The sequence below is a fragment of the Schistocerca serialis genome, chromosome 6, assembly GCF_023864345.2.
Source record: "Schistocerca serialis cubense isolate TAMUIC-IGC-003099 chromosome 6, iqSchSeri2.2, whole genome shotgun sequence".
NCBI lineage: Eukaryota > Metazoa > Arthropoda > Insecta > Orthoptera > Acrididae > Schistocerca > Schistocerca serialis.
This window is the reverse complement of record NC_064643.1, coordinates 64583303-64590274: the sequence shown is the minus strand read 5'-3', so window position 1 is coordinate 64590274 and position 6972 is coordinate 64583303.

Genomic DNA, 6972 nt, shown 5'->3' with positions numbered 1-6972 from the left:
AATAGACCATTTGCACCAACAGATGAAGGGCCAGAGGTAAACAAATTAAGCTGTGTGGTATGACAGAATCATGAAAAGGCTCATGTAGAGATCCTTCAAGGTCATCAGGAGTTAAGGGAGTTTGAACGTGGTGTACAGTCGGCGCACGATCGATAGGACACAGCATCAAATGGTTCAAATGGCTCTAAGCACTATGGGACTTAACATCTGAGGTCATCAGTCCACTAGACTTAGAACTACGTAAACCTAACTAAACGAAGAACATCACACACATCCATGCCCGAGGCAGAATTCGAACCTGTGACTGTAGCAGGCGCGTGTTTCCGGCCTGAAGCGCCTAGAACCGCTCGGCCACAGCGGCCGGCGACACAGCATCTCCGAGGTAGCGATGAAGAGGGGACTTTCACATACACATACGACCATTTCACGAGTGTATCGTGAGTATCAGGAATCGGGTAAAAAAAAAATCTCCGACGGCGCTGCGGCCGGAAAAAGATCCTGCAAGAACGGGGATCAACGACAACTGAAGAGAATAATTCAACGTCATAGAAGTGCAACCCTTCGGCAAATTGCTTCAGATTTCAATGCTGGGCCATCAGCAAGTGTCAAGGTGCAAACCGTTCAACAAAACATCATCGACTTGGGCTTTCGGAGCCGAACGAGCACGCGTACACCCTTGATGACTGCACGACACAAAGCTTTACGTCTCGCCTGGGCCCTTCAACACCGAGATTGGACTGTTGATGACTGGAAACATGTTGCATGATCGGAAGAGTCTCGTTTCAAATTGTATCAAGCGGGTGGACGTGTACGGATATGGACACAACCTCATGAATCCATGGACCTTGCTTGTGAGCAGGAAGAGGCTCCGTAATAGTGTGTAGCATGTGTAGTTTTCACTGACACGTCTAGATACGACTCTGACAGGTGACACGAATGTAAGCATCCTGTCTGATCACCTGCATCCATTCATGGTCATTGTGAATACCAACGGACTTGGGCAATTCCAGCAGGACAGTGAGACACCCCACACGTCCATAATTGCTAAAGAGTGGCTCCAGGAACACTCTTCTGAGTTTACACACTTCCGCCATCCACCAGACTACACAGATATGATCATTATTGAGCACATTTGGGATGCCTTGCAACGTGCTATTCAGAAGAGATATGCACCCCGTCGTACTCTAACGGATCTATGGATACCGCTACAGGACTCATAGTGTTAGTTCCCTTCAGCACTACTTCAGCTCTTAGTCGAGTCCATGCTACGACGTGTAGCTACACTTCTGCCTGCTCCCGGGATCTCTACATGATGTTAGGCAGGTGTACTAGTTTCTTTGGCTCTTCAGTATATACGTCAATAACTAACTAAATATTCGCTTTATTTTCCTATGTCAAAGTACATAGTTTAGAATTGCTGAACAATTTATATAATTATACGGGAGAGAAGTATTTTTAAAGTTCATTATATGTCAGTCCTCAGTTGCAAGTAATATTATGTTTGTGATTTTTGTTGTTACGTCTGTACACAACTGAATAAAAGAAACTTGTGCTCTGCCCTACGCAGTTTGTCTCATTTTTTGGAAATATTTTCTATGGACTGAAATATGCACATGTTTTGACTTGCAGCACACAAGCTATGCACGCACTTTTCCACCACGCTCTTATGTTTAGTTTTGTATAGCTTTGCCAGCCATATAATACTCTCTAAGATAAAAAAGGTCTTACTAAGCGGGGTCGTAAATGAAGATAATTCTACTCCATTTAATGAGCCTCCAGTTTGAAGACTTGTCTGGAGACGTCGCTAACAGTGCTGGGATAAAACGTAACTGTCGCCCGCCATGCGACCCGACAACCAGCAGTGAGGGTCTGGGGTGTCATTTGTTTTCATAGCAGCATGCCTTTGGTTGATATTCGTGGCACCCTTACAGCACAGTGCTACGTCGTCGATATTCTATGCCCTGTCCTGTTGCCCTTCACGACAAGCCGTTCAACAGTGATTTATTTTCAATGAATATTCTTAAGAATTTATTTTATTTACTAGCGATTCATCAAGAACGTTAACACATTTAATCACACTATGTAAGCATGGACGTAGTTGCCAGGGAGTAATTGATGAAATCATAACCAAATTCCTTCTAACAAATGGGAATTTTATTCACTTTAATAGTGCCTAAAAGCATTTTTTAAAAGAAACAGGTTTAAAATTATGATCAGAAACCACCTTCTAAATATCAAAGTTGCAGTTTATTCAGAGGCAGAAACAAACAAGTTTTGACTGTATGAGCTCTCGGGCAGAGAACCTTCCTGCTCTCTTTTGATACGGCCGTAGTTATGACCTCTCACAACAGACTCTGAAAGACTACACTGGTGCAAATCTGCAACACACCAGATAGCTTTAAACTAAGAGTTTTAACAGTTTACACAAGCACACAAACTATGCACCCCCCGTAGGAGGTATGAAAATGGTACAAAACACAAACAATTAAAATATTAAACTTTCCACCAAAGGTGCAACTTGATTTTAACTTCTAAGAAAAGTTTTACGGTGAGAGGGTGGCAACTTTATATACTAAAATGATCATTTAAATAAAAGCCCATGAAATGCAGTCTTATATAAAATTCTACAAGGTTGGCCTAACAATAGTTAAGATGCTCTACAGTACACAGATACCACCTCTCGAGACGATAGGCAATAATATCAAAGTTTCCAAAGATCAAAACACATTTCAGGTACTAGGCCGTTACACTCCAAGCAATAAGTTCGTTAACACACCAAATCCGATAAACATGACAGAGACAGCTACTAACGTACGGTAGATTAGATTGATAGGGAAATTACCGACTAACCCGAACCGCAGGTTGCTCTAACCCGCCCCTACTCCACAAGGGAAAAACAGACCACCCAATTTATAAACAACCACCTTCCCGCGGGTGGGCAAAAGGAGAAGAATGGTGGGACGACCCCAAAGCAAAACGGCTGATGACCTCACCAAGAAAACAAGTAGAATTTAACAAGAGTAAATCAACTCCCCTCCTGGGCCATTTCTCATGCGAAGCTCGAGGGGCGGGTCGAAGAACTACAAAAGGAGAATGAAAGGCTGCGCAAGCAGCCAACAAAACCATGGGCTGGTGTAGTCGCTCAAACTACGCCTAAGAGCCAAACTACAAGGGATACCATAGTTAAAGTATCACAAAGACCGGACACTGCTGTCTTTCTCAGACCATTGCCCGGTCAAGACACTAAGAAAGTGCAGGAAATTTTCACGACAATGATCAATCCTGCAAAGGACAAAATCAAAGTAACAAAGTCAAAGCTACAAAGAACGTAGTAATAGTCGATGTAGCAACAGAAGATGACAGAAATAAAATACTAAATAATCAGAAACTGTGCAAAGCAGTAAAATGTGAACCCCCGAAAAAGAGAAATCCGCTCGTGATTATGTATGATATACCAGTCACGTTCGACAATAATGAGCTTCGTGAAACTATCCGAAATCAGAACTTTGACGATATAAGTACAGATGATTTCAAGAATGAATTCAAACTGAAATTCAAAACGGGACCAAGAAACAAAGACGTTGTGCATCATGTGGCGGAAGTCTCTGGTCAGATGTGGAAGAAACTTACCTCAGTGGGTAAGATCTACATTGGCTTCCACGCCATCAACGTGCGGGACTTTTTGGTGGTACCTCGCTGCCACAATTGTGGCGATCTTGATCACGTGCATAAATACTGTGAAAGGAAGTCGGCTTGCTGCAGGTGTGGAGAAGGAAATCATATCAGAAAGAACTGTACAAGATCTGCAATATGTATCCCCTGCACAAGGAGGGGCAAAAAGACTTGCAATGCCTCTGGTCGCAACTGCCCAACGTACAGGATGCTGGAACAGATGTTAATATCGAGAACTCACTATGGCTGAGTCTACTACGGCACCCAGGATGCCTAAAAGAAAATCTCCATGCAAGAGGAGAAGGGACGCGGCAAGAGCAGCCCAGTTCAAACAGTTCCTCGCAACACTTGCAGAAGGAAGAGATGGAAGGAGGGGAATGAAGGATGCGTGTGTCCAAACGGGCCCACAGGAACAAGCGGCAGCCCCCTCTCCTTATTGCTGGGGATCGCGAACGCCAGGAAATCAGGCAACTCGAGACAGGCGTCCTGTAGCGGTGGGCCGACCAGCATTTGTTCACGGGAGTTCTGTACTGGAACCGCCGGTGCAGGTCAACACAATTACGAGTTCAAACACAGAAACAACAAATAACACCAAAGTCAGTACTGACTCGAGTCAACCAACAGCTGTGAGAACAGTGGTTGATCCGGTCAGAATATATCCCAATCATGAACATTCTCTACAACTATCCTGCCTGGAGGAGCCGGCTGCCCTACCACCGCACTGCGACATCTAGTGCGGGTAGGACATAGGTACGGGCGTAAGGTCACCTTCTCGGCCATGGATGCTGTTGACAGGGTACAACTAAAGACCATGAATCTTCCCACCGACTTCGGCGCCCTGCGTGACCTGGTAAAAAAAGTGTTTGAAAGAAGAAATGAAACCTTCAACTTAAACGAAATATAGAATCAGTCTGTCCTATCCAATGGGAGAATAGCTTACGATTGGACGAAAACCTTCCCAGAATCATACGTACACACATATTTCCCATGACTTCAGAAATACAGATAGGGCAGCTAAACGCGCATAAGAGTAGGTCGGTCATGCAGGAGCTTCGGAGAGTGGTGGAGGAGAGGAGCCTTGATGTGCTCTGTTTGCAGGAGCCATACTCTCTTGTGGGGAATGTAGCCTTCGCTGCCATGAGTTGGCAAGTAGTAAGCTTTGGGGACGACCCGAAAGCCACCATCACAATAACTAATAAGGCACTGCGGGTAACAGTGCTCTCACACCTTTCGGACGACCACTGCAATGTTATTGAACTTCAGTCATCAATTCGCGTCATATACTTAATAAATATGTACTTTCAGTACGGTACAGACATTGAAGTGTACCTCGATCAACTCACGCAGGTGGCAACGGTGCTGAGGGGCAGAAAGGCAGTTGTGGTGGCGGACGTGAATGCCAAATCCCCCCTGTGGCACAGTGGCACTCGAAATGAAAGACGAGGCAAGCTGGAAGAGATTATCATGTCTCTACAACTTCTCATTGCCAACAGACCAGGAAATCCCCCCACCTACACGGGAGGGGGAGGAGATGGAACCAACATTGACATTACGATGATGACAGCCAACATCGCTGCCAATTGTTACTGACGGAGACACAACCAGCGATCACAACCTGATCACATTTACAATCTCAGATCGGGAGTGCCACTGGGACATAGGGTGGTAAGTACAACTAAACTACAACAAGACCAACTGGGAGCGCCTTGCAAGAGAGTTTAACCCTCCGACATGGCCAGAAGATGACGATGATATCAACAAACACGCCGAAGATCTGGTGGGCGCTCTTACCAGGGCGGTACAGGCTGCTGTACCAACCAGGAGGAGAGCCGTTGCGGCTTCTCCATCACCATGGTCTGCAGAGCTAGGGCAGATGCGTCAGTCTGTCAGGAGGGCGAGGAGGTATTACCAGCAAAGTGTCGTATGGGAAGAAAATCAAAGATGGCTACAAACATACAGGGAAGCCAAAGAGCAGTTTCAGAAGGAACTGCGAGCAGTCAGGTTGAAAAGTTGGGTAAAATACGTGCACAGCCAATTGGCTATGGATCCCTGGGGCACTCCTTACAAAATAGTAAGGGAAAAAACAGGTCGCCAATGGTGCTCTCCACTGTCAGGGATGGAAGCCGGATGACTGGGTCTTGGCAGGAAACTGCTGAGGTCCTCCTCCACTCCCTCCTCCCTGATGACAAAGTGGAAGAGGACATGGAAGAACAACGCCTAATTAGGCAGACTATGCAGGCAGAATACCAGAAAAACACCATGGTCTACCCCTTCTCAGAAGAGGAAGTGGCAGCACACATAAAATCACTAAAGAAAGGAAAGGCCCCGGGACCAGACGGCATCATCGCGGAGGTGGTGCAATTCCTCGCTCCTCAACTGGTGACACCTTTAGCAAGAATTTACAATGAGGCCCTGCGTCTCAGAACATTGCCACAATCTGGAAACAGGCCAACGTCGTAATTATCAAAAAAGGGCAGGACACAGACCCGAAAGAAGTAAAGTCCTATAGACCTATCTGTCTGTTGGACCTGTTAGGCAAATTGCTGGAGAGGTTACTAGCTGACAGACTGACGGCACACCGAGTGCTGTGCGGGATGAGTGACAGACAATTTGGTTTTCGGCAGGGGCGATCTGCGTGTGACGGAATTGCCCTTGCGGCCGAGGTCTGTGCGTCGTCTTTGCACAAGTACATAGTTGGCATCATGGTGGACATCAGTGGCGCCTTCGACAACCTGTGGTGGCCTTCGCTCTTCTCCTGCCTGCGGGAGAAGGAGTGTCCAGGGCCGCTATACGGCTGTCTTAGGAGCTATTGCATGGAAAGAGAGGTCTGGCTATCGTCCCCAAGCGGGCGAATTGGTAAGAAAATCACGAAGGGGTGTCCACAGGCTCTGTCCTGGGGCCACTCTTTTGGGATATAAATATGGAGCCTCTCCTGGTGAGCTTGGAGAACAGTGTGGATGTGCTAGAGGCGATAGCTTACGCAGACGACCTCCTTCTGCTGGTTGGCGGCCGGAGTCGCGAAGACCTTGAACCCAAAATCAATAGGACACTAACAATTCTTACACAGTGGTGCCAGAACACGAGAATGACTATTGCGCCTAACAAGTCGACATATCTATTACTGAAAGGCCAATTGGCCAGGAATCCAACTGTAAGAATCGAGGGCTTACCGGTGATTCGGCGTCGTGAGGCCCGGTATCTAGGAGTGATAATTGATGAAAGGTGGAACTTTGTCAAACATATTGAAACAGCAACACAAAGATCAGTAGAAGCCCTAAATAGTTTGATCATGATAGGACA